A 27,282-nucleotide genomic window follows, 5' to 3' on the forward strand; every position below is an offset into this window, starting at 1 on the left:
AAATATTACTGCTTTGTGAATGACCTTGTGTGAATCTTTGTGACCATATGTTTGAATTCTAACGTGCACTCTGGACGTAAACATCAGTACTTTTTTTTTTTTTTTCCAAATTGTGAAAGTGGTTTTGTTAAAAGCAACATTTGGTAAAAAGTCCTTTAGTGGATGAATTTCTGCACTTAACAGAAAGCAAGAAAACAATTGTTTCCTGTAATTGGACAGTTTGATTAGAGGCAGGTGGTGCAAAGCTAAGAAAACTGGAGCCACTAAGCCAATTTTAGCATCAGGCACATTTCCTTTTGCTTTAGGATCCAGAAGCACAACATGTAAATTGCTTCCAAAAAAAAAAAAAAAAAAAAGGGAGGAAAAAAAAAGAATGCAAATTTAGTTCCTACTTATTACATCCCTACCAATACTTTCTCCGTAGTAGAAGTTTGCAGTGAGGAAAGGAGGTGCATACTAGATCTTCCTAATACACAGTGTACACAGACAAATACAGAACTCAAAATCAAAAAAAAATAGTTCTTCAAGATTTCCTTGAAAAGATCAATAAGAAATGAGTTGAGTACCAGCTGTAAAACTCAATTCAAGCAACACATCCTCACTAAACTACTATCCATTGTCACTGTATTACTTACTATTTTTATTAGCAGCACACTAAGGAGCCCAGTGACAGAACACTGGGCACTGTACAGAGCAGCACTTTTGAGTGCAATGGAACTAAATTTCATTCAGCTCTTGCTGTGATTTACAGGTATCAATCCTAACTACAATAGCAAATACATTAATCAGCTCTGCTCATCCACCCCAGCACACATTTCTAATCAAGAAGAAACTGTAGATATATGAGCAATCTGAAGAGTGCAGCGTCAGTCTGAATTTTGTTCCTCAGCCCACTCTACCTGGGTATTTGACAGAGCAGAGTGACTGATACCAATTGGTTTGAATTACCTCAAAGTCCTGCCATGGGATAAGAAAGAACCTGGCCATTTTGTATACAGTTGGTTTAAAGTACACAGGGTACCTTACACTGAACAGAGATAGAATTAATTTTGTTCTTTACAGCCCACTTCACACTGATCATTCATAGATGTATGGTTCAAACAACTGAAAAATAAAAAGTGATGCCCCTCTGCTTCCTGTGAGGAGCTCTTCTCTGGGCTGAACAAACCAAGGGACCTCAGCTGCTTCTCACACATTTTGCCTTCCAGACCCTTCACCATCTTCACAGCTCTCTCCAAGCTGCTTTTATGTCCTTCTCATGCTGTAGAACCCAAATCTGGACCCAGTGCTCAAGGTGAGGCCGCATCACTGTGGAGCAGAGCGGAACAATCCCTCACCCAGCTAGCAGTGGTTGTCATCATGCCTGTCACCCCATCCTGACACGGCAGAGAGGATGTGACCCCACTCCACCCACTCCGACCGACACCTCGCCGCACATCTCAGCAGTGAGTGAGAACAGAAAAGCAATCCCAGCGGCATGAGGTTCGCAGTGCATCTCAGCTGGGCCCCGTGCGTAGGAGGAGGAAGTCGCCTTGGTTAGCTGTCAGCCAGCAGCACTGTGAGCATGCACACTCCCACTCCCGCCACCTGCATCCTACCAGAGTGCGCTGCACCTCTTGATCTGGATTTAGACTCTGTGTGAGCACAGCCTCCCTCTGTGCTGCTGGGAAGTGGACAAGAAAGGCCTCTGCGGACGGCGACTCTAACCCACAAGTGCTGTGAGCACGGGGGAGGCAGGAAAGAGTTGAAGCCTGTAAGTGTGAGTAAAACTTGCAGGGGCAATTCCTTGTGTATCACACAGCTCATAGCTGGGCCCAGAGACCCAGCCCAGCAATGAGTAGGGGAGTGCCTTTGGGCAAAGCTTCATCCAGAAGCACCGCCTGGTGCAGTACGCTAAGGAAATACAGAAATTCACAGGGACAGCTGACATTCATGCAAAATACATGAGGATGATTTTCGACACCACTTCCATATGTGAAGAGGCTGAACAAACTTCCCCAGTTGGTGCTTGTATCAACACACACAGAAACATTGGTACTATTGCAATAGCAATATTTTCACAAGAAAGACAAGTATTGAACAATATTGGGCACAAACATACCTTCAGTCAACATCAGCCACACATGACCTCTTTTCTATCTATTCTTTCCCTCATCATGACATTCACTGTGAGTAACACCAGGCATACTTGCTGGGCAAGTGACTTCTTGCCTCAGTGCCTGCACATTTTACAGAGGTAACAAGCTATACACAATGCCCTTTACAGTTATAAATTAGGCTGAGTAATAACTCAAGAGTGATGGACAACAGACATTCTAAATGGCTTCTTAATGTCAGAAGAAAAACGTTCTTTCTTCCGGAAAACTACAAATTTGGAGAGATAAAAGTATGGCTATATGAAATCTAGGAATGTGTCATATTTCATGGTCAGTGCTAATAATTTGTTAGTTCTAGATAAAAAATATCCTCTGGCTTTTTCTTAGCTGTCAAAAAAAAAATTGTTTTGACTTTGAACATTAATTCTTTCGGAGGAGCCCAACCAGGATCCAGCAGGATGATTCTGTCAAGGCCATCATCTGTTCACTTGTGACCAGACAGAAGGATTTGATGTAAGATAAACAGTCATAACCGACAAAATGGGAAGTCAAGCCCTTTCTGAGCATCTACTAGAGCTCATGCCTCCCTGTGACATCCACTAAGAAGAGAAAAACACTCAACACTCACTCTCAACACTAAACAAGATCGATTATCCTATGTTACCATTAGAACATCCAGTTGCTCCATAAGGCCCATAAATTAAATTCTAATCACAATGTCAGTCCACTGCAATTCTTTACATTTCCTCAGAAAAGTCAAAACTGAATAGAATTTCTTTGTTAGACATGGTATTTCTCATGCAATCATACTGACTACAAATAATCAGATCACAGTATTTAAGCTGTCTCGCTACATTCCGCTTTAGCCTTTCCAGCATCCGCCCCATGGCTATTGTCTCTTTTCATACTATAGTATTTACCTAAATGATGTGAAAGCACAGGGACACTGTGCACACTTGCACAATTTCTAGATGGATGAAATTGGAATAAAGTCAACACAGATTTTAAAGATGTTTAGGCATTTAACTCCTTAGCATTAGGAACAAGGCATGTCACAAAATCTGGTTGCTTGACTGAGACTGGAACAGAACTGCATTCCTCAGTACAGCTGGAGTCTGATGGTTATATCTGAAGTGAAAAGGGTCTTTATCCTGTAAGCAGAGAGAAAGCAGGCACATTTCAGCTGGAGATAAGGTCAACAGCTATGGTGAGGGAGAAGGATCTCTTGTATTTACTTCACTACATCTCCAGAAATTCCCAGATCAAACCTCATCCAGGAACAGTAAGACTGGGAAATGCACTATTCTCTTCCTAACCTACAACCTTTCACTTCACAAAAAGGACACATTTCTTAACCTATCTTCTTGCAACAAACATTCTACAATAATAATAATAACAATATAATAATACTAATATACTATCATAAATGCAATAACTATAACGTTATATTTTTTTTATTATTGTAGATAATAAGTTAATACGTTAACAATAATTTTTAAAAGCTACCAGGCCCACCAATACAAGTTTGTTCTCCCAAGAGTTAAGGCTGAGTGAACACATGGCAGATGTTAGTGAAGGTCCTTGGATACTTTAGTAATGCGTGTGGTACGGAAACACACATAAAATAGAAACCACTTAGCTGGTAATACTCTGATGTAGTCTGATTCCAAACTAGGTCATCACTGACGTTATACTCTTACCCGTCCTCTAGCATCTCCTTGTTTTCCCAGTTTGTCCCACTTGCCTCAGAATTCAGAAAAGCTGGTTATTTAGTCATGGGTTGTATCGACCTTGAGAAATTGAGTTTTCAGGCATTTCGATTTCATGATCACCTGTTCAGGTCTGATCCTGATCTTCTCTAGTAATTCACTTTTCTCCCTTGGGAAATTTCTACCATCTGTCCTCTATTCCTTCCTGAAAACGGAGGCAAAAATACAGCTTTTAGCACTATCTTCAATAAATGCTTTCACTTTTTCTCACAGGCCCCATCATCCCTTTCAGTAACCTGTTATTTCAAATGCTCTGCGAGCAAATACATTTAGTGCTCTTTAAAATCGAGCAAAGGTTTCCATCATTGGTTTCATTCTGGTCCACTATACATATTTCAAACACTTAATGTACATTTCCTTTCATTATCCACCTGCCTTTTTTTTGCAATTCATTCTTTCTGCTGTGGATTGTCATCTAATGTAGAGCATTATAATGGAAGTCAGGTCTTCTAATTCAGCTGTTTATCCCTCAAACTAACTGTGTGACCCCGTGTGTGTCATTAAGCTCTAATAAGCCTCAGTTTCCTCTCTTTAAAAAGGATGTTGTCTGTTTCAACCATTATATTAGAATGGTTTAATTTCATCCGAATAATGACACTTTATAAATGCTAAGTACAATTTCTATTTCATGCCAATCATGCCACCCACATTAATAAACTGCTTTGTGTTTAACTCTGGCTGATACATTTGTCATAGTCGATTGTCATTCTCTGGGCTCACAGCAAATAGTTAAATCTCACCTGGCAGCAATTTCCCCCCTTGCTCTTGAATCCTCTCCCCTCTTGTGCACCTTTCCTCTAGAAGTGCTCCATGTAACCACCCAGAGACTAGTAAAAAGAAACTGAATTTTTAAGCTCAGCAATGGGTAATGTAAATAAAAGAATCCCCTATACTGTAAATTGCTCTCATTAGAAATTTTAGTATCAGTGTCTAAATGCATATATTTGAAGCATGATCATGTTGAAATGACAAAGGAGAACCTAGTACAGGTAACTGAGTGATGGATCCCACCCACTTATTTGTGGCTCAGAGAGATGCAAAAAGCATATGACATTCTATCAACGTTTACAAATAGAAAATCAATGTAATGCACTTTTCTTTGGTTTGAGTCTTTTATTTTTTTTTTATTTTATATTTAATTATGGTATTATTCAAATCAACTGGCAGAGACAGTCTACTCTTATTTTAGTTTTGAATGACCTCATTAACATTCAGCTTAATTAATTCTACTGTTTCTTTTAGCAAAGCAGAATTGTCCTTCCTACTCAGAGCAACCCAACAAAACCTAATTTGGTTACCTTTGTGAACACAAGTCCTGTCGGTCCTTGAGCTTCATGTAATAATTTGCTAATATCTTTTCCATGTTGAACTTTAAATGCATTCCCCACATGCCCAAAACACTTCTCAGTATTACTGGCACATAAGAGTGTTCAAGAAGCACAGGATCAAACCCAAGGATATCAGAGTATGTGTTGCACAATTTATTCAGACAGAAACACCTCAGTCATCATTTGTCCTTATTATAAGAGGCTGTGTTACCTCTTCAGCTGGTTGCTCTAGCAGAGAGAATTGCCTATCAGTTGTTTAATATTATAATGTCATATAATGTCTGCTCGGGCACCTTCGGTTAATACCCACCTGCGGCACAGTGTATAAGAAGAGTGTGAGGATTTTCATCACTCCTTTGGAAACTGAAAGCTTGATCAATGGCTTGATATCAGCCATTGACAAGAATGGAGCAGAGCTGAATGCATACTCCATGTCAGGTATTCCACTCCTCCATATTCCATGTCGCTCTGGTCAGACAAAAAGGGGTAGGGAGAAAATGCACCCATGATGCTGTCTCAATAAACCCATCAGACAAAATAACTCCCAGTAGGACTGCTCCACAAACTATGAAGGGAACCTCTAGGTTCTACAAACCACAACTTTTTATCTAAGATAGAATTCTTCATATTTTTAAAGATTTCCCACATTTACCTGAGAAGACCTGAGTAGCACAACTTATTGTACCTCTCATCATTGCATTCATGCAGCTTTGGAGGCCTGGTCCCCAGGCACATCTTCCTGCAGGGCAGTACCCTCCCATCTCTTTAGACATAGACCCTACAAATACATTTCTCAGGAAAAAAGAGAATGTGCTTGTGTCACCCACAGTTCTGCTGCCACTAAAGGCACAATTCCTATTGATCACAACTCAAACAGACTAGGCTCTCCTTTTCTTTTCACCTTTCTTTTTCAGATGTCCCTATTTGCCTTTCAGTAGGAAGTTTTCTTGCAGTACAGTATAGCTCTTGTGACCATGATTTTTTTTTTTCAGAGAAAGCCATATAAGCACAAAACTTAGTATTATTTCTTTTTAATAAAGAAAGTAGGTAAGATGTTTAGCTCCCTTAATTAGCAGCATAGATGAAAAAGTAGCACGGCTTTGTGCTCATGGTTAAGTTGGTTTCAGTTTGCTATATAATCCATCGTAAGATCCAGCACATATTTTACACATTTACTCAAGAAAACATCACTCTTATGACTCCAAATGCAGAAATGCCAAAATCTAACTGCTGTCCATTTTGCAGGGATATGGGTGTTTAGCCCTCACACACCTAGCTTCATCTTGATGTGTTTTATCTCAAAGCAGAATCTGCACACACATCTTTAGGCAGTGCTTTGCACACATGCATGTGAAGGAAGCTGTGCTGACATGTGGCATCGCTGTGTTGGTGCTGCCATTCTTGTGGGAGTTATGTCACCACAAGCTATGCAGCCTGGTGCTTTGCTGTCCCCTCTGACAAAGACAGACAAGAAGATGGTCTCTTGGTTTATATTTTAACTGTGACACAGACACAGGGCGTGATGCTGAATCTGTGCTGTGGGCAGTTGAGCTGCAGTTGTGCTGAGACATTTGGGGGAAAAGTTTCAGAGTCATGAATTCTCGTGCACTCCTAGGATCACAGTCCCTTTCCCTATTATCTTTCTCCTTAAAACTTTGGTCTTCCTAGCAACAGAAAAAAAGCCTCAAAACACAGAATCTGACAACATTTTGAGGTGTGACTCATGACTTTTTACTATGAAGAGTACATGCTATTGCCTTCTTTCAACTTCCCTTTGTCTCTTTGCATGCAACTGTGCACCTGCAGATGGTCAGGGAGGAGTGCTTGCACTCATGCACCCTAAAAGCAGCTTCTGCGTATGCAAAAGCCAGCACCCGCTTGCACAGGTGTCAGTATTCCCAGCGGGCGGGCACAGGGGTTCTGCTTGACAGGGTTGCATGTATATAAGCAATTGCCCCTTTGGGCAAATTTAAGCCTCTAAATATCACATTTTAACAAAGTAGCAGAGCTTCTTCTACTTTACTTCCACTGCACATTTTTGCAAGTAGCTTTACTGCATTGCATATAGAGATGCCTACTTCAGGTTGTTTGGTTTTCTCTCCCCCTATCTGATATTGCTTCGTGAAGCCTATAGTTTTATGCCCCTTATTAATGCTGGAATTATTCTGTTCTCTTACATTCAACAGAGTTCTTAAAACACCTCAATGCAAGCTGCAAACGTTTAGTAGATCAGAGATCCATTTGCACCTAAGCAGGGCACATGGTATGGAGAACCTCCAAGAAACAAATAACTGTCTCTAGGGCACAGAAAAAAGATGTAAATATGAAAGTGTCATTGCCTATCACTCCTTCAAGGTCTTCACTTCTCCCAGTGGCTCGTTTCTGACTCGGTTGTTATATATTTATGCCATCCCACCTCCATGATGAGCCCAGTCTCTACCCTCCCACATCTTCTCTTTTATACTTTCTGCCGATTTCCCCAGTATGCAGCTCTCCCACAAAGAAGAGAATGGGAGGGAGAATGACCCATCTGACTCTTCTGACTGCAGCTCTGAGAGCAAAGGGAAACAACAGCCACAACACAAGCCAGCTTTTTCTCTGTACCGTGCCTCTGTGGGTGGCCATCTTGGGGCAGGAAATACCTTGATGTTTTTGTTCATCACAGCACCATTAGTAAAAGCAGTATCAGATCAGGAAAAAAAAAAAAAAGAAGAAAAAAAAAAAAATCATGATAATTCCAAGATGGTTGCAGAGGGGAGGAGGATGGAGGATGCTAAGGTGAGTCGGCCTGGAACCCTAACAACAAGGCTGAGTGGCCCATATGGGGCTCCTTAGGGACCTACTGCCACCAGCCACTGGCGCCCTTCCCTCCCTGCATATCTCCAACCTGCACGCCTACCCCGATGGCACCTCAGGAAATGACAGCCCTAATTGGTGCTCAGGCTATCTATCAGGCATAAACAATGCAGCTGATGAGGGTAATTTTCAGATGAGTTGAGATAAGTGTGTTGTGTTTCACTATGACCTTCGCAGCTATTTTACACAAAGCACATAGCTTGGTTAACTGCTTTAATGTCTGCTGCTGACAGTGCTGAACACTGAGAGAAAGAGCTAACCCAAACAACCTGGGAAGGAAGTGCCTACAAGAGTCTGTCCTCATTATCACAAGTTCTCCTCCGCTTCCTCCACATTCTTCAGGGCTGTGGGATGGTGGCCCTGCCCCATAACTGATGTGGATTTCTTGATATTCCCCAGATCATTTCAGCCAGAAATGACACTAGGAAATGATACTGACCCCTCAACACCATGGCAGCCCCATACTACCCTTATCAGAACAACCTCAGCCACCTTCAGTGTGAAGCTGCCCAAATAAATAATCGCTCCAGATACCTTTAGCAACAACGCCTATGACTCAGAATGCACTTCTCATCAGTAAACGTCAAAGGTAGCCAAGCATCATTACCCCATGCAGATGGGGAAAACCAGGCCCGATGGGCTGCGTGATTTGCCTGCAGCCCTGTAGCACCTGGCAGACCTTAGCAGAAACCAGGGCCAGGGCCCTGTTGTGCTAATCCATGGCACAGAGCCAGCGCCTTACACCTGCCTTGCAGGGTTACAGCCTGCTTGCTACTCTGCATGCATGAGCTGAGTGTGACCCCACAAACTCTCTTGCCTGGAGACAGGATGAAATATAAAGTTAATGGGTTATTTTTGCCATTAAATGTGTTCTCCAGCCTAGTCCCCCCATCTAGTACACATAAAGAAAATGTAAAGTTAAAAATTAACATATAAGTGGCTGAACTTAGTAAAGCCAACAGTTGTACTTAATAAAGTATTTGTGATTGTGGAGTTTTCTTAGAAACATTTTAAGATAGCATCTTATTTGTACAATATAGCTAAAACAAATGGCTAGGCTAATCAGTGCAAGGGTTTAAATAGTCTTAAGTACATTAGCATAATCACTCATGAAGCACATGTAGTTTATAAATGAATTAACAGCTACAAATTAAAGAAGAAATGTCTTCTGTTTAAAGCATCTGCCCAATTTAAAAGGGAAAAAAAGGAAGTGGGGCATTCTGATTTCCTGAGACTCTTAGCATGTGCATTGTGAAAACGTCTGATTGAGGCCTCCACTCCTCACCAAGCCCACAGCAATCCATTACATTGCACTGGGGTTAAACTCACCAAAGTATATTGAGGACAGTACATGGTCTCAAGATGCAGTTACACAAATTCAGAGGACAGACATTTTACTGGGCTACTAGACACAGACTTCTGTGGGTTAGGAAGAAAGGACATTTACAAGCAAATATTCCTAGATTTGCCCTGAATACTCTTCCCTAGGCATTCAGTTGGCCATCATGAAACAACAGAGCTGGAACAGCCATTTTATGTTTTTGTATTTTTGACTCTAGACTGGCATAAGTGGGTGTTAAGAACTCCATATTCCAAAAGGGAAAACAAGTAGGAACACTTTTCCTCAAGGAGGAAGGATGTTCCGTAGTAATTTGCTGCACAAGATCACTTGATTGAGCTCATTAACCTTCTCTTCTTCAACATCCACCCCACCCAGTGGCAGTGGGTGTGTTGGGGCTGTGGTAAACACCTCCTGTCCTCTCCCTGCCCCCTCCAGCTTGCGAGTAATCCTGACAGAGGAGACCAACAGGTTCAGTCCTTACTGCTTGTGCTAGCATTTAATTGAGGACAAGTCAAATGCTGTGTGCAGAGCAAAAATTTAGTAAACACATTACCTTTTTGGCTATAGCTATATTAACACTACTTTTTTTTTTTTTTTCTCATGAAGAAAGATACAAGTAGAGCACGTTTATTCATTCATGTAGATTAAGTCATCTAAGGCAAATTTACCTCATTGTATTTGGAATAGACGTGTTTGTTTCCTTTATGTTCCTGAGTGACTGGGAACCACTGCAAAGCAGTAATCAGGAACCTTGCACTAGAAGTCCAACCTTCTAGCTGAGCTCCCTAGTAAATTTACTGCTATTTTCATCTTTGGCTAAGGGCAATCCAGTCACCACTCACACTGAGAGGTATTAAAAATACTTCCCCCAGTTCTCAGAAAGAGAATAATCTGAAATCTCAAAGCATTTGAACTGAAAAAAAAAGAGGAAGCCTCAACGTGAAGAGCTATTATTATACCTTCTCACATTTTGCTGCAGTTAAAAGCATGAGTTGTATATATAACTAATGCACCACCCACCCAAGCAAAAAATACTTGCTTGAAAAAGTAAAGCCTGTCAAAGCTCATCCTTTCCCATTCAATCTCCAGTGCACAGTTTCCACTTTTGTCCCTGTGATAAGTTTGCCCTCTTACTTCTCAGGTGATGTTAGACTTTCAAATTTTAACACAGGACATGCTTGAGTAAAATCATCAGTGCTTTCTTAACTTCGCTAGCAGGATGAAATCATAGGGCATCTAGTACTCAGCAAAGCAAAACCGAAATACGAAGGTAATGGGGTGAAAGTTTGAGGCCTGCCCTCTACTTGCACTCACTCACACATAAATGTTTCCATCCTGGCAGCTATAAACACTGTTTACCATCAAACACCTGCAACATATTTCCAATACTCTCATGCTTGCAGTCTGTGTTAGGCTGTAATCTGTTTTGTATGCTAGTACATAGCAGAAATCTGAGATGGCCCTGGAGGGTTACAGTTCGTAGGTGGAGCTGCCTGGTCACATCCTTCTTAGTATTCTCATTTCTGTCTTGTTCTTTCAAACTCCTAAATGTTCTTCTCAGTCTCAGCTGATTTAAATTCTTTTTTCATTAAGCATAGCTAACCTCTATATCAGTCTAAGCCACAATCATTTTTTCTGGTGCACAGGGATAAGCTTTGCAACCAGTGAAAAGAAACACAGAAAGATATGCAGAGATAGCTCTCAGTAAGTAAAACAGCATCTTACAATTTTAGCTCTAGAATCATGCTAACAAACACAGGGAGCAAAACAAGGAGATGTTTGCTTTATCTTTTCAGGGAAAGATGTCACAATCTGAGAAGAATTATAACTTTGGAAGGCAGTGGTGACAAATTCTTGGAATTTTGATGAAGTGTAAAGCAAGTTTGGGAATTTCTAGAGAAGACTCCAGACATTCAAAATATTTCCAAATTTCACGGTGATTTTACAAAGATATTCCAGTAGATCATGTGTAGCACTACTAACAAACACCAGGGCAGAGGACAGATCCTCTCACCGGTTTTGCTGCTTTAACAATCTCAAAATGAACTCAAGTTCAACGCTGTTGGCACAGGTCCTAACTTCTGTGCAAAAAGAAAATATTATCTTTTAAGACAATGTCCAGAGAAAGCCATGATGTTATACACTATTCCTGGACAAGGACACCTCCCCACTCACCATATGCTTCTCCAGCATGCCATTATGATGCATCCTAATTCCTCCTTAACCTACCACAGAAACCTGGACAAACGAGCGGAGAAGCAATTCCATCACTTCTAGAGCAACTGTTCTGCCAGTGCATTTGATATATACAGCAAAGCTTCATGGGTTTCAAGAGAGAGTTTTAACAGGTATCTGGACTGTTAGAAAAGGTATAAATTTGGGAACTAGGCTCCCCAACAAGCACCATCACATAGATATTCTGCCGCTTGTATCTGAGGTCAGAATTAACATTTTGACATGCTGCTAGCATGCAAGGTTAGAATAAAACATTCCAGAAGGTATCCTCTAAGATGAAGTATTTGAACCTGCTCTCTTGTTCTGCAAGGTATAACTGCCTTCAGGTATTTATGAAGTTCACGAAGTTCAAAACTGCATGGTAACAAGCAGTGATTGATGTGATGATTCAGTAGAAGAAACCATTCCAAGACTTGCACACTGGTTTGGTAAAAACCAGAGGAATAGCCCCAATCAACTTCACACAAGTGAGGAGTCTGGGATTGTTCCTATGTAAATTTTTGCCATACAGAGCCTGTTCTTCCCAGGTTTGGGGTGCATAGGAAGGTGTATAGGCATTCATATTGAACTAAAAACCACTTATCAGAGAAGGCTCTCAGATAAGTAGTTTTTAGCTCTCTTTGCTGATATTTCTACCTTTGTTATGATAGAAGTTTAGCACTTTTAAATCATGCAAATGTATCTAGAGATTGCCATGGGTGTGTGTTTGAGGAATCCAAAAATAAAATAATGTACTGCAGCCAAATACTTAATTACCAACATGTGCATCTGTTGTCAAACCATACGCTAAGTGAGTGGCACTGCTCATTAGTTCTGCTTTCAGGAGCTACTAGGCGTTCGTGTCATCACTACCAAGATCTTCTGAGTCTGAATCATCTCCGGAAGGGACAGATTCTGTCAGTCATGTACTCACTGTTAACAAGAATGCTGATGGCGTAGCAGGTGTTTCCTCCACTTCTCTAAACCTGGAAAGGTTCTGGCACAGTTTCCCTCCAATTTTCCCTCTTCAGAAAGGAAAAACAATCTTTCTCTCCTGGCTCAGGAATATGCAGTCACATTCCAATAACTCAGGTACTAAACACAATTGCTCCAATTCTCTCTGTTCCCTACAATACTGTGCGGTTATCTCTCAGTACTAGGTTTGCAGGAAAGACTCCTGGTTTATCCATTCCAATCCCTTTTCATGCAATAACACTACAGGCCCAATGAAACAGAAAGAAGTCTGTGATCCATAACAGCAAAAAAAAAAAATCTGTTCATCATTTTTTTGACCTGTTAGTTCTGTAGCATGTTTGAAACGTTCTTGTAAAGCCACAGACTGATAAGCACTTGTAAACCTTTATGGACATCTACTGTTCTAAAATTGACTTGGATAGCTTCCTCAGCTCTGTATATATCAAGTAAATGCCTGCTAGGATTCAAAGGACACAGTACCACTACCAAGAAAACAATACTCAATCTCCAAAAAACATCTGCAATGGAAAGAGGACCTGCACAGTCTCAAACACTGGACAGACAGGGCTCTGCTAGATGCCAGTTAAATCCCAGTCCAGTTCTCCTTACTGCCTCTAAGCCAGAACGGCACAGTGCACATCTTTGACCTCAATCGTGAAATGTCTTCTGGCCACATAGGGCTCTTGTATGCAGAGAACAATCAGCAGTTGGCCAAGCCCAGGCTCAGGCCATCATGGCATTTGTGTGAGCACACACAACCCAGGTACAGGAGGAGCTGTGGAGGGCAGGATTTTCCCTCCCTCCACCTCATGCCCCATTTTAATGTGCAACAAGAAGGTCAGATCCAATCCTTGCTTTTTCAAATAGCTGAGGATGGCTCAAGCACTTCTTTTGGCTGGCAACCAAATACACATTTTCTTTGCAGTGCAATGGCTTCTAAGAGCCAAAGCTTAAGCTGGAGCATTTGAACTTGCCTGGCATAAATCATTGGTGGGACACCTTTGGTATTGCTGCTAATGTACCCAGCTTGAGCTGTGGAGAGCTTGGACAGTCCTGGGCATACATGCTCCCCTCTGTCAATTTTCCATTCCCTGCCAGCCACAACAACCAACAACTGCCTACAGCAAACATGTCACATGTAGGTAGGTCACTGAATATCATGCCCAAATGCAACACAGGACCAGATGCCATAAAAAAAAAAAATCCTGTTGATGCAAGCACTATGCTTTTACTTCCCCAAGTCTGACAAGCCTCCTACACAGCCAGCAGCAAGCAGCTATTTCCCTTGTAATATCATCAGCCTCCAGTAATGCTCACTTGCCTGTTTTTAATCCCCTCTGCAGCCCTTCTTAACCATCCCATGGTAAATCCTTTCCCCTCTACCATTTCACAGCTGCCCAGATCTTTTCCCCTATCCCCTACTACATTTGGCTTCTAGACCATTCTCCATTTCTCTCTGTTAACATTTTTGAAGTTTATCTAGGCCTTGACAGACTTTTTTTTTCCTTCCTGGAGGAGGAGGGAACCTGCTGCTTAGCTGGCTTGGGCAAAACTGGGCAGCTCTTGCTGAACTCCCCAGCCTTCTGCCAAGAACAGCCTGAATAGGAGCACTAGAAACATCTTTTAATGTTATTTGTATTAATATTTTTGGACTCTTCACATGCACACTGGAAATTGCTTTAGAGACATGAAAAAATAGAGGGGAAAGGTTGGTAACTGTGTGAAGCTCAGATTGTATCACACAGTACTGTCATAGGGAAGTGGCTGCTGAGGGTCCAAACTGCTTGTATCAAAGGAATGGAAGGTGTATTTTTTCCACCACTTTATTTAGTGAAGTTGTTCTTAAGGCTGCTCTTATGCTTATTTAGTAAAGCTGTTGCTTAAGAACAACTACTCTTAGTCTTTGGACAGAAGAAGTCATTTCTCTTCTGTTTTCTTCCTCAGCAAGGTCTATCAACAGTGTACGCATTTTTGAAAGGAAGAGAGCCTGCCCCTTTGAGTTAGGTCCAAAAGGGAAAATGGAGGACCAGGATGAAAGGTACCAATGTGTTCACTGCCTGCCAGGGAAGCAGGGTGGGTGTCTACAAGGCCCCCTGGCAGCAGGGTGCATTCCTGCACCACCTCTGATGGGTTTGCTACTTATTCAGATTATCAGGCTCAAAGACCTCCTCAGCATTTCACTTTGCATGACTTAAAACTGACTCTTGTAATCATCAAAGATTTTCTGCATATTTGCCGAACTACTGGCTTTAACATCTTCCAGGATCTGATAAAGGGGCACTCAGCCAGCATCTCTAGCAAAGAGGGTTAAAGCCATCCAGGTTCCTGGCACCTTCCTTCCTTTTCAACCTCCAGCTTCAGACGATGGTAGAGCCAGCACTATGGGATGGATTCAGAAGATGTGCTTTAGAGGAGTACAGTTGGGATTTCAGGCTATGATGTCCAAAGCAGAGCGAAAATTGGGCCATGAAAATGTCAGGTATAAGGGAACTGGCAACACTTCTCACACCAGCATTGTGACTGAGCTGGTAAAGGAGTTGTTAACACTTAGGCCTAGAACATCACATAGTTCACAAAATCTTGCCACCTTCCCTCTCTTCCTCCCACAGACAAAACAGTAGAAAGGCTTTAGCCAGTGCTGCAAGGGTATCACATGTTAGCCCCAGTGAGATAAAGTCCCCATAACAGAGGTCAGCCAGTGACTATCATCAGCTTGGGTCTGTGTCTCCAGTATCTCCATGCCCGAAATCCAGCCCAGAATCACCAGAAGGTTACTGCACAGCAGTTTGCAAGCACGAGTCAAAAGTCTCCTTACAATAGCAAAGCATTCTGATGCATGAAAGGAAGCAAAATAATCTGTATGAGTAATCTAGATATATACACACACTTTAGGAGGGAAAACAGATAAAAATCTTTCAGGTGAATGAGGGGACATATGCTTGCAGAGAAATCATGCTTCTTTAGCCTGACATTATTTCACGATTACATCTGTTCCCTTGGCCAAGGAATGCTGATTTCTATTTTTCCATAGCCCAACCCTTGCTCCTAGATTCTAGATGGGCTTTTGCACTTCAGATATTTCAGTAGGAGACATCATACTTATTCCAGCTCAGCTTGCCCTTAAAAAAACAAAATAAAATAAAAAATTCCAGGCTCTCATTTTTCCCCTTAAATCTACTTTACAGAGTCTTGTGATTTCTCCTTTCTGAGGCCTTTGCAAAGACTGAAAACTTCCTTTCTCTTTGCCCAAGTAGAATGTTTTTCTCCTACAGAAAAACAAAGCTGCCATACCACAGGTGTTGCTATTTGAAAACTGGTTTGGGATAACACACAATTTGCCTTTGGCTTCTGTGGCAAAAGGCAGTCCTGCTCAGGGCTAAATGTTTGTGCTAAAAGTTTGCATCCTGAAATTTACAGTATTGAAAGCTTTTCTTACTAAGTGAAAAAGAGGGATGTACATTCAGTCCTCCCCCCATTCTCCATTGGAGCTGGAAGAGCTTAAATATAAATGACAGTCTGCACTTTCCTAGAAAGCAAGGGGTTTGGGTTTTTTTTCATTTCTTTCTGCCATATGCTAGAAGTGACTATCATTTTACAGTTATTATAATATTTTGAGTTGTATTTTATGTTGTACTCTTTCTCCTGTAAAAGATTTGTGGAGAAAATTTGATAAAGTCATTTTATGTCTTATATTCATTGCTTCTAATTTCACTAGCTGACAAATTAAATTCCAATCATGAGTCAGCCTCTAATTTCAGATCATCATCCAATTTTCCCAGTGTTTTGTCAAATAAATACACTTGTATGTGTAACTACACACAGAAACCTAAAAATTATCTACATTACACTCTCTAGCTTTGCAAATTAGAAGAAATTAGTTCTTCTAGAGTAAGTTATGTAGGTCTCATAATCACTTTCCACCTCACTTTCTAAAGCTATAGTATTACCAACTCCACTGCCTTGTGAATTCAGAAGGCATTTTATTAGCTGAGATCCACTTCCTTGCCTCAAAGTTATTACAGCCTAAAATCTTGGCTATGATTGGGAAAAGACAGCCCAGAGAATTACCCCACAAATGCACTTAGTCTGTATATGCCCTGCTCTGCTGAGGCAGGGTGTTGAACCCTTTACTCTTCATGCATCTAAGAGTGCAGCCCCACGCTCTTTGCTGTGCTGAAGGACTCCCGTGTCCCTCTGCTCATCAAGCAGCCATGGGCTGGGAGATCTGACCCACTCCAGAGGGCAGTGCAGATCCTGGTAATGTTAATTTAAGACAAACTAATAAAGCAAGAATTCAAGCTAAGAATTCCAGGAAAGGCTGAAGGAACAGTAGGATGCGGTTGAGAGTCAAAGACAAACGGGCTATTTGCATTAAGCAACAAAAGAGGGCACAGTGCCAAGCCCTGGCACAGCATTACCCCACCGTGGGGCTGTCAGCACAGCCCTTGGCACAGACTTGTGCCACGGCAACCAGCTCACTCACAAGCAATGCCTGGACATGTTGCAGCAATAGCCAGCGACCATTCCTAATACAAGGTTTGCATGGGCCACCTTGTTGAGGTGGGAGGGGAAAAGACTTTATGGTCAAAAGCCACAACATGCCAGCTGGCCTTGAGGCCAGTAAGCAGTCTCCTGGCCTGTTTTATTTACTATTGTAGAAGTAATCATGAGTACCACAATTCATTTAGCACAGTAAAGTTCACAGAACGGGCACTGCCTCTTATTGGGACTATCCGACTGATTCAGCCCAGCAGACTCAGTTTCTTTGTATTTTTTTGCTCCTTGAGATATTTCTGTAGACTCTATTTAATCTCCCCAGTCTTCATGCATTGTCTGGGCTGATTTTTAATTGACCAGAAAATTAGATGAATGCATCTATTAGGGCAGAGCACTATTTCACCTTGATCTGCTTCTCAAATTGAGACTGTAGATTGCATCTCCAAGCAGCAATCTACTATCTCACAAAACTCTTCTCTCTCATGGTCATTCTGTTCCTGCATCTAAACTTCTCCTATTAGATTTATCCCAAATACATTAAGTACATGCTGAGATCAGCAGAGGTGAGTTATAGGAAAGATAAAGATCCTGTTTAACAGAAAAACAGTCTCTAAGCTAATACAACTTAACAATTTCTATCTTCAAAGTGCATTAAAAACATGAATTAAACTTTGCAATATCCAAGGGAATTAGATATTGCTACATATCTTTAACAGGTGAAGAAAACAAGAAGAAAAGAAAAAAACATCTGCTAGGTTAGGTTTCCTCATTTACTGAGAACTCTGATTCTACAGAAAACTGAAGTGTCTCACATCAGAGACCATGTGACGAACACGGCTTTCTTGTCACTTTTCTGTGACACTCTGGGACCATTGTGGGTGCTGACAAAAGCTTCAGCTGCTTGACGTAGACAGAAGATACAGAATGAGTTAGAAAACCAATCAGGACAAGAGTTTCTGACACCCAGCCTGCAGCTCAAACCACTGGACACTGTTGCCTCTCACAGTGAGATTCCAAAGAAAGGGAGAGCATGCATCAAAGCAGAAATTTGTCTGCTATGGAGTGTATGGTGCATCTGTGAAAGGTAAAAGAAAAGATGTGTATGAACATTGGAAAAAGAAAGTGACCGTAAGAACGCTGACTAATAAAGATATGTTTCTGTGAATAGTGCCCAGGTGCTCTTTGCAAATCTGATCTCATAGGGACTTTCTTATAAAGTATCAAGGTGAAACAATTTTCAGCTTATAATGATTTTTTTAGCAAATGCAGATCAGTCATTTTTCCTGCTTGGCTGCTTATCAATTTCCCTCTCTGTGGTTGTGGTTTCCCCTTTCCACCGTTCCGTTACTCTGTCCTGCCTCAGTCCCACAGTGCTGCTTAACTCTGCTGCTGCCATGACCAGTCCTGACACAAGGTGTTTTCAGCTATGTGAAGGTGACCAATGCAACCAGCCTGCCTGCCTGCTTTCCTTCCTTCCTTCCTGGAGCTGTACCCTTCGTGGTGCTGCAGTTTGCTGCCCACCTATGGCTTGGAATCATTATGCACTGGTTGCAAACAAACAGGAATAAATTAGAGGAATATTCAAATAAATGGAAGGGGGGAAAAAAAGGAGTAACAGGGAGAGGGGACTAGGAAACAGAGGAGGAAATGCTCATTAATTCAAACAGATTGATTTGCCCTGTTTGCTCAAAAAAATTAATTGCAAAAAAATTTGTAAATTAATAATTAAAAGTTCCCAATAAGAAAAGCCAAAAGGTTTTCCTCTGGAATCTATTACAAGTATCTGAAAAGAGATTGTGTCTAATTAGACTTTTTTTTTTTTTTTTTTTTTTTTTTTTTGCATCAAGATGACCTCGTATTATAATTAGAGATATGCTAAATTACTTGGAAATAATTATAATGATTGAATATTCTCCCTGACTGCCAGTTTGGGAGCTTTCACATTCACATGGATTCCACCCATCTCAGTTTCTTATGGCTACAGGTTGGATTTTCAGCAGGTACCTAACCTGGAAAGAAATAGTGTTCTCCAAAACTTCCATTGGGTGTCAAATTATATCACTTTCTTCTGACATGGCAACACTAGAGAAACATGCAACTTTTCATGTAACAAAACCACAACCTAACACATATGACAGGCACCCATTTCTAAAGCCGGGCACTCACAATGCAAACCAATGTTGGAAATTTTTATCTTTACAAAGAGTAAATCCACAAATATTCTGGGCTTCTAACACATACTGCTCTCAGATGGAGTTTAATTTTCATCTACACGTTTCCGAAATGTTAGCCCAGGCTCTAACAAATGTAAGTTACTGTTTCACATTCTGGCTGAAGAAAGGAAGGCAAGGCAAGTCCAGTACAATGGGCTGCAGACACGGTGGGCTGTGTGATGTGGGTAGGAAAATGCTAGTTGCACCAGACAACATTCATGAAGTTGGGTCAGAAAGGCAGGTCAAAGTCAACGGAACAGCTACAGGAAATCCCCATGTATTTCAGCATCTTTTTGATCTACACAGAGATGGATTGAGCTGCATTGAGCAAGAGACATTGAGACAAAAGTGAACCTGAGTGCCATCTGAGAAAGGGAAAGCTTCAAAATTGCCCACAATGCTTTGAAAAGCACAAGGGATAAGGGCTTGCAGAGCCTTACTTGGCTATCTTTTGGAGCCAGAAAATGAGTTCAGCTGACTGGACAGAACAAATCCAAGGTCTCCTCCAGGAGGAAAGAGAATGACAGCATCAGCCTTCACATCAGTGTGGCAGCAAGGTGACACTACATCTCTGTGGGAACAGCTGAGGATGTCTCATGGTTGGTACAGCTGGTATAATGGGCCTCAGGAAACATGACTGCAATGTAGTCTCTCTGTTCTGCATCCATTATTGAGCTTAAGCACAGGGCCTGGGCATGGATCTTCCTGAAGGCCAGCGTGCAGACAGCTGGCTTTGAAGGTAGGTGTACTGACATGGGTGGGTGCTGGAGAGAAAGCAGACGAGCAAAAAAAGGGATCTGAGTGAGATATTCACCTTCTCACATAGCAACAAAGATGCTCCAGAATCTAAGCACATCTCCCAAGAGAAGGATTGTGCTCTTCTGCCTGAGGGGTCGCAGCAGACGCAGGGAAGGAATTACTGAAACAGCAGGACAAAGCATGACAGACAGTTAAGATCACTGGCTCCCACAGTTATGGCATAAAAGGAGGACGTGAGGACCCCAGAAAGCTTCAGCCCAAATGCTAAGCAAAAGACCATCCCAGCTCTACAGAATATAGACATAGGAAGGCATCCAGGCTCCACAATGTCTGAGCTGCTCTGTGCCTTGCAAAGTAAATACACAAAGAGGAGTAAAAAGTGAAACAATTTGTGCAAGTATAAAACAGAGCAGCATGTAAGCTGGGAAGAGAAGGCCCGTTTTCCACATCCAGGTCCAGTGTCCCTATACACCGAGGACAGCACTGGAGTCTCACCACTGCTGCATGGCTGCCAGCATCAGCCAGCCACAACTGCTGCATTCACTTTCAGCTGCTGCAGAGGCTCAGAAACAACAGCTTTAGTATTTTGTGGCATTGACGTATCCATTTATTGTGTACTGACATTAGCACCTATGAATAATCATAAAATAAAAAAAAGATAATTAATATTTAACTTTGCCAGAGGGATGTACTTAAGGGAGAAACCACATTTTAGAAAGAACAGCTGATATTTGTCAGCTGGAGAACAGGATTAATTAGATGCATCAGGCAGTGGTGACGTGAAGTTGAAAAACAGCTTGTCAACTCTGAAATAACTTATAGCAAATGATTATATATAAAGATGCTTTGTTATACACTCACACACAGGTGTGTTCCTCATTTTCCAAATACTTCCTGTGCCTTTTGTTCCAGCGATAAAACAGGTGCAAAGCAGACTTCCTGTTCACAGACACACTGTAATTATCTTCTAGGTAGAGCAGATATGTGGTCCATTTCTTATGGCCAAACCAACAAGGTGCTGAACACCAAAGCACCTTCCATTCTCACTAATTTCAGTGGAAGACAGTCAACAACCTACAGGATCAAAGGCTTGATGTCTGAATCACATAAGGAAAGTGATGTTGTATGGGATGAGGCAATGAACCTGGAGGCCAAATTCATGTCTGCTGCAATGTTGGTTGACTGCAGCCAGACAGTTCATTGATCACAGCAAAGGATTTGCCCCAGGGTGTTTTAATTTAAAACAGATTGACATTAATCTGAGGAACAAATCACCCAAATCCTAAACTCTGATCTGATGCGAGTCAGATGCAATATGACAGCAACTCAATCTCCTGGGCAGCAGAGCTGCTAGCTTCAACATCACACTCATTTCCAAATGGTCTCTGGAAGTTCACAAACGCTGCAAGAATAGGCCCAGGGAGGAACAGCTTAATCCAGGTAGAGGTACACATCCTTCAGGACACATAAGACCTATAGGAAGAGTCAAGTTTTGTGGGAGATTGGAACACAAGTACTGAGAATAGGAAGGGGCAGCTTTAGGAAATAAATGCTTGAATAGTGAATGAGCTATACTGGTGCTGAGCAAGCAAAGCAGAAGCAGAAATTTCAAGACAGTGGTTAAACTCTAATCACAAAGCACTCTAAGTAGCTCATTAACTTACTTAGGAAGTTGAACACAAATCCCGATCATTTGGCCTGAGCTATTCAGACAATAAAAATGTTTGAGATGAGCTATAGCCACATCTTGGGAGCAATTTGTTTTAAGCAATATTTGAGCTGTCACAAAAAAAAAAGACAATATTTCTCTCTGTCCATAACAAAATCACACCAATGCATACACTTTGGCACCAGAAAAGAGTATTTAAGGCTGTATGTAGCACCTGTAATACACTGCTTATATTTATAGTCCTGGTATGATTGGTTTCTAAAGAAAAATTATGTCCACAGACAGCATGTTTTGTTCCTCCTTGTTACTCATATGCAAGAATGAAAGATCTATTACAACATATTCTTTCTTCCACCTGCTTTGATGAACTGCCTCAAAGCTCTCTGGGGAGACTGCTGCAAAGCCTGTGACTTAAAGCTTAGCTCAGAAAACAGATACTGAATTGCTAGAGCAGACTCAAAGGTCAGTTCAGAGCAGCACAGGCAGCAGATTGCAGTTCCATTTCTAAAAGCAAAGGATACTGCTATGGTACAGGTGATTCCCCTCAAGCCTATACCCTCTCAGGGAAAAAACTTAACAGATCTGCCTATAGGGACAAACGTAAAAAGTTCAACTCGAAACTCTAACACCTGTTTTACAGAGACTACTCCAGATTGCATATTATTTAAAAATCGTACCATTTCTCACTAACTCAGTTAATGATTTCTACATCTGCTTGGTTTTCTAAATGGTATATTTTGCTCTGCTCAGATTTGTACAGCCTGCCTATCGTTGTGACATCTGAAAGCCTCCCTGTAGTGTGACACCCGTGATGTGCATCTGTCATATGCTGACCCTTCTGTTTTCTCTCTTCTCTTCCCAGGAAGAAATCTTTGTAGATGAAAATACAATATGAATATAAGCAGTTCACTTTTTAAACACAGCTCTATAATGCAAATATACCTTTCAGAATCACAGAATCACCAAGGTTGGAAAAAACGTACAAGATCACCCAGTCTAACCATCCACCTATCACCAATACTCACTAAAATGTCCCTCAACACAAAATCCAAACATTCCTTGAACACCTCCAGGGTCGGTGACTCCACCAGCTCCCTGGGCAGCCATTCCAGTGCCTGACCACTCTTTCAGAAAAGTAGTATTTCCTAACGTCCAGCCTAAATCTCCCCTGGCACAGCTTGAAGCCATTCCCTCTAGTTCTATCACTAGTTACACGAGGGAAGAGGCTGACCCCCAGCTCACTACAACCTCCCTTCAGGTAGTTATAGAGAGCAGTAAGGTCTCCCCTGGGCCTCCTTTCATATATTACATATAACACCTAAAAATATATTGCTGTTGATGTCTGTTGTTATCCACGCTTTCAATACTGAGGGCAGAGTTGAGGAAACGCATCTTAGCAGCGCCCATACTCTTACTGAAACTTCTTCCAGACTTGTATAGGAGCCTGAGAAATGTTAGCATTCCACAGAAGCAAAAAGGGAAGTATCTGTTACAGACCCTCAGCCAGTCTATCAGGTGTTCAGGCCACACACTTTGCAGATAAGTTCTAACATCTCAACCTAGCAGATACTTGCACTTAACAGTGAGGAAGATAACACTGCGACCAACACTAAGCTTTGTACTCAGGATCTTGACAGTACTCTGAACACTGCAGCATCAGCTGATTTGTGTGGTTGCATGGTTGCCCTGCTTTGTGATGACACTGACCTGGAGAAGCTCAATGCTTTGTCCTTTGTCAAACACAGGCTCGCAAACAGAAATTGGGGTATTGGGACACAGCCCTGTGCTATAATTATGTGGCAACCAGCATTGTGCTTACACAGGCTTACGTGCATCTGCAAAGAGGTGATTGACACATTTCCCATTGCGCTTTCTGCAAGTATGAATGCAACTTCATGGTCAAAAGTGCAACACCTACACAGGGCTTTGAATGTTTCCTCAAATCTATTTTCCTTTAACCCTTTCAAACATGCTGCTTACTGGTGTTAATTAGAGCTTTAGAGAAAAACAGCAAAATACAGCACTGCATTTCCTAGAGATACAAAAGTTTCAGTATGCACATCAGCACAGCATTCATAGTGTTACCAAACAGTCCTGAACAAAGCAACATTTCTGTCATTGCATTTTTAGAATAACAATTCCTATGGGGCGCTGTTGATGAGGACTGGGATACAGCTGAACAGAAAGCAGAAAGTGCACGGTCAAGGGCTGTTTTCAGCCCACAGATGAGAGACGGTTCTTGTAGCAGTTTATCATTAAGTGTAGATGAATGATAAATTCTGCCATTTTTAGTAAAAGCTACTAAACCAATGGGAAAACTGAATTCAAAGGAGGGTTTTTTTAAGCGAAGAATTTCCTTGAGTATAGGAAAGTATTTTAGATGTGGAAATCATTGAAGACTGTGGATACTATTGAGAACAGCCAGAGCCAAACTGGCTCTTTTAGCCACTTTCCTACACTTGGATGCATAGAGCCTCTCTCTGAATCCTAATGGATCACAGCACAGGAGGGAGGACTTTGACAAAGGGACAAAGGACCAGCAGTTATCAAGATGCTGTGTGGCCTAGGAAATCAGCTAAGCTATGACAAGGACATCTTAAAGCACAGCTAATGCTAAGCGAAACATTCATGGCAATTCATACTATCATCACATACATCATTGTGACTAGGAGCACGTATCTTGTAGGTCTTCACAGTTCAGCCTACTGTTGGTAATTCATTAACTCAAACGCTTACAACTGCCTGTCCATAACACTGTAGTTTGTCCTTGGGAAAGCCACTCACACCTTATTCTGTTAATCTATTAATTGCTCCTTGGCAGGTGCTGATCTTCCTTGTCTTTTTCTGAATCGCAGACATGTAGATTCAGGCTTCCCAGCATTGTGCCTCAAGTTCCCTGTCAGCAAAATCAAGATAGCAACATTTACCTACCTCAGCTAGTAGTTTGGACGTTTCCAAAGCTTCTTAAAATATAGATAAGGAATTACTTAAAAATTAACATTTTATATAATTTTTACTGTGTATTTAAAAAGCCATGAAAGCTGTTTTCCCAAGCAACTGACTATTGAAAAGAACTCAAAAGTTTTCAGACTGTCCATTCAGTTAAGACTGTGAAAAAGTAAGACCATTTGAATAGTGAGATTGCACTGGTAACTGTTATTGAGACAGAGTTGTTAAAGTTATGGACCTTCCTATATGCTGAGCAAGACATGAGATGCACCCTGATGGTTATGTGGGTTATCAGACAACACCTGTTGTAGTTGAAGTCATACAAAACAAATTATTTGAAATCAGATGAAGAATTTATGTATGCAAAGAGATTGAGTTACAGGCTCTCTGTCCAAGGGAAAGGGCTGTCATTTGGGTCCACAGCTGCTCTTCAGTGCAACACTTCTCATCCAAAGAAGTCCTGACCGTGGTAGGAGGTATGGGAGGCACAGTCAAGTTCCTTTGTGCCAGGAAAGGTTTGGGGTTGCAGTGAGGAGGAGCAGAAGAATGGAGACTATAATCAAGAACACATGCCCTTTGATAATGATAAATTATATGAGGTGTTTGTTCTTAATTATTAGTATTTATACATTATTTAACATCTTCAACAGTAACATTTCTGGAAATATAGAGGTAGGACATTGCTAAAATATGAAAACCCTTGATAAATCTTTGCTTTTATCATCGATCTACCAGTACGAGCAATGAGAATATGAGACACAACACTATGTGGTTTCATGTCAAGAGAAAATATGGCAGGTAACCTTGGTCTTGGAGTAATAAGAGGTTTCAGCTGTGCAGTGACTAAATGCGTTGGTCTGAAGTGTTTGCAAACAAGGTAAGGGAACATTTTACAATTGCATATCATAAAAGACATATCTGAGGTCAGTCTACAGTTTTTAGAGTATTTGTACTTTTAATGCCTCAGAATCAAGCAACTTTGGTGATATTGCACTGTGACAGAACTGTAGGTGTGATGTTCACCAACTAAGCTGTTCAGAATACACCATGAAGCTGCTAAGTGACGTTCATAGCACAACTCATACAACATTAACACATCAAGAAATGCGGTGTCAGAAATATTCCTGTTTCTCCCATGGGGGCAGTCATGTCTATGTATCTGTAACAACTTCTACATAATATCTCAAAGAATTTAGAGCCTATATTTAACTGACCTACCTTTGGTTCACAGTCAACATCAGCTTCTTGGCTGCTGTCAGTGGAACAGTTTGGGAGAAATCAAAAATGATGAGGAAGAGAGAGGACAAACTGGAAAGAACCTTCTCCTGCTCTGAGCAACTGTCTTATACAATCCGGTTTCTCCTGTCAGATAGCTGGGTTTTTGCTTTGGTTTTTAATCAGTGGTATTTCAGCTCCAAATGTCCCATGAACGTCCAGCAGAGAAGTGATAATGTAACAGATAAAGAGATGTTCATAGTGGAAATAAAAAACTGATCTTAGCTGCAGTAGGAGGGAGATGATACTAATGGAAATCCACAACTTAGCCCAGAAAGCTGTGACTTTTTAGTCATCGACTCATGTGCAAACAGGATATAACCTCCTGTTTTTCCTTGATGAAGTTTTACATCTAATCGTCAAATATATAAATGATTCCACAAGGCTTGAGGCACTGAATACTTATGGCCTATATATTTCTTATTAACTATTGTAATATCTAAAAAATATTTTATTAATTTGACAGACTTTATTGGTACAGAGGTTAATTGCCTTTCTCTGACACATTTTCATTACCTACATCTGTGTCATAACACTATTTGCTTCATTAGTTTTTAAAGCAGAACAGCTAAAACTCGGGTTATTGAAACAATAGCACATCTAAAGCTGTGCTTCTGCACCACGCTATCTGCTTGCAATTCAATTAATGAATCACCCATATTTCAAGCAAAGCTGGCCTAGCATTTGGATGAATGCCAGAAAAACAGGTCAGCGTTATCACCTGTAGGCAATGCTACCCCTTTTCATTTCTCTTGCCATCTTCCAAAAATAGCTCTTTCCTGAAGGAAGGTATTAGGAGTTAAGATGACGGCCGCTGAAGGATTCCTTTCTCCTTACTGGGGAGCTTTACTTCTTATTGCACCAATTTTTCAAAGTTTGATTTGTGGTTTTCACAAGACATAAGATTTGGCTTGAAGTTCTGGTCTCTAGGCCTTTTTTCAGAAGCACACATCGGTGCAGACTGAATGATTAAATAGGAAAAGGATTAGCTGTTTGTGCTGAAAAATCACCAGGAACCTCAGACACACACCAGTACCGTCCAAAGGACAAAACAGAAACAGGAGTTTCTTGCTATGAAAGTGTGCCTGTCCCAGTGGAACATCTTTATCTTGCAGCCCACATCCGAAAAATGTCAGCAGCCATGTCCAAAGTGCTGACATGGCAGCCAGCTGCATTCTGGCTGCTGCAAGACAGGATTTGAAGACTAGAGGAGCACTGCTGCCTGAGCAGCTTTCAAACCAGTGAAGGCTAATTACAGAAAGCAGACATCCAAAGAGTAAAAAGAAACGACAAAACAATATGGATCAACAGTGCTTATTTTCTAGGGACGTGCAGGTTCA

At 41.3% G+C, this 27,282-nt stretch overlaps 1 long non-coding RNA gene across 2 annotated transcripts in view; it reads right to left on the reverse strand.

The window, feature by feature from the left end:
- Nucleotides 1–2,453: 2,453 nt before the first annotated feature.
- LOC149919198 (uncharacterized) overlaps nucleotides 2,454–27,282 on the reverse strand; it is a 52,356-nt gene continuing 27,527 nt past the window's right edge. Inside the window, exons 2-4 of one of the 2 annotated variants that reach the window (XR_016464518.1) lie at nucleotides 5,504–5,661; nucleotides 3,929–4,010; nucleotides 2,454–3,247 (exon numbers count right to left, since the gene is read on the reverse strand). This is a non-coding gene — a long non-coding RNA (uncharacterized LOC149919198). The remainder of the gene's footprint in view (nucleotides 3,248–3,928; nucleotides 4,011–5,503; nucleotides 5,662–27,282) is intronic. The other variant, XR_016464517.1, reaches the window with a different exon arrangement.

This window comes from Phasianus colchicus, chromosome 2 (genome assembly GCF_987193195.1).
Source record: "Phasianus colchicus chromosome 2, bPhaCol1.hap1.1, whole genome shotgun sequence".
NCBI classification, from domain to species: domain Eukaryota; kingdom Metazoa; phylum Chordata; class Aves; order Galliformes; family Phasianidae; genus Phasianus; species Phasianus colchicus.